We start from the raw sequence: 1,785 nt of genomic DNA on the forward strand, positions 1-1,785 counted from the left end.
CACTTTTCTGAAACCTGGGCCCAGAGTGGAGAAATCTGTAACCGTAGCCCGTTTGAGTTTGTTTAGACAGCGAAACCGCACATCCTGCTTGCGTATCGATGATGTCATCGCCACACCTCAGCTGCCCTGGACTTGCACTTATAGTATTGCCTAACATTACTAGTTTTCATACATGACATTACCTACGATTACACTCCGTTAAGATAAATATCACAACTGATGCTTGGTCATTCCATGAAATCGGTGCCTTTTCAACTTTACAAATTTGAAAAATATAATTGTTTCAAACTGATTTTTTTCAGTGCCCATTTAATTAACACATCTTAACATGACAAGAAATTGTGTTGGGCCATCTCAAGCTATGCATTTATTTTTTACCATTCACTTATTACATAGAATATTGTAGGATAGTAACAGGACTGATGGTAACAGGACTGATGATTTCATGGTAAATTGCTCCTTTCTAGCTAACAGGTCAAGGTTAGGGAGGCACATGGTATGTAATCTGAAAGGTTATTACTTCTAGATATAGGTAATATCAGTATTGATAAATAATTGTTTATATATACACTTTAAAAAATGGTAACAGGACTGATGTTGTATGCTCGCCCCTCTCTCACAACCCTGATAAAACATGAAAAATAGGACATTTAAGAAGAGAGAAAGTTACCCTTTCTTACACTGTGGAATCTGCTTGTTCTAAATGATGTCACTTCCTTGAAATTATGTCACTTCTAGTTTGTACCATTATTTTATAAGGGGTTTTAGTGAAAGTAACAGGACTGAGATGAAATTAAGGGACAATGATAAATGACTTATATTTTCTAAGAAAACATATCTATTTATGTCAAAATCATTGCTTAACAATGAGATTACACTTAAGACAATATAAAACTGTGAAAATTGTATCATTTTACAACTGAGAAGTGCTGTTGAAAAAGAAAAAACATAGCGTGGGACAAGCCAAAATCAACCAAAATCCTTACCCATAGCAAATATTTATGTGATTTTAATCATTTTAACTTGTATTTTATTGGGTTTACTTGGTCTTATATTTATGCATATGATCTATAGTAACATTAAGTTTTTTAAATTACACATGTATTTGTTGTTAAAGCAACTTTAGAACTGATTATATGTTGTGGGACGCAAAAGGCACCGATTAGGTGGACTGAACACTGTTTTTCCCGGTGTTTGTTTATGCATTCTAGCTACTGTCAGTGACGCGAGAGAACTTAAGTTATTAGGAAAGTGCGGTGTAAGTTTAGGCTACATTAATTTGTGCGTAGTGCCAGTGTCATTCATTTATTTTACATGTCTTACAACATATATACATGCATTCACAGTCGAGTGAAATCAGATATAAGCATACAAAGATGCTTAGAACTCACGTTAAGCCGATGGTAGCACACTGAATGCGAATGCACGATTTGATGCAGGCAAAAGTATTGACTGTTACTAACGAAGGTTTTATAGCAATATTATAAATGTGGCGACAGAATAGCCTAGAACTTGGGTAAGCCTTGCATTTAGTAGCCTAATTGCGGTGATAGCCAAAACTAATGTGAATCACGGACTATCCTACAACCAAAGAAAGTAAAGGTGATTAGTAGGCATACCTGCATTAGCCAAATAAAGGACGGGACTGCACCCTTCACAAAACGTAAAATAAAGTTTATTAGTTTTACAGTTGGCTACAGTTGACAGTTCACCATCAGTCCACACAAACAATTCTGGTTTCCATGCACTAGCCATTTCGCCGTAGCCTATTCTGTCTGTTTTTAA

The sequence above is a fragment of the Alosa sapidissima genome, chromosome 24 (assembly GCF_018492685.1).
Source record: "Alosa sapidissima isolate fAloSap1 chromosome 24, fAloSap1.pri, whole genome shotgun sequence".
In the NCBI taxonomy this organism is placed as follows: Eukaryota; Metazoa; Chordata; class Actinopteri; order Clupeiformes; family Clupeidae; genus Alosa; species Alosa sapidissima.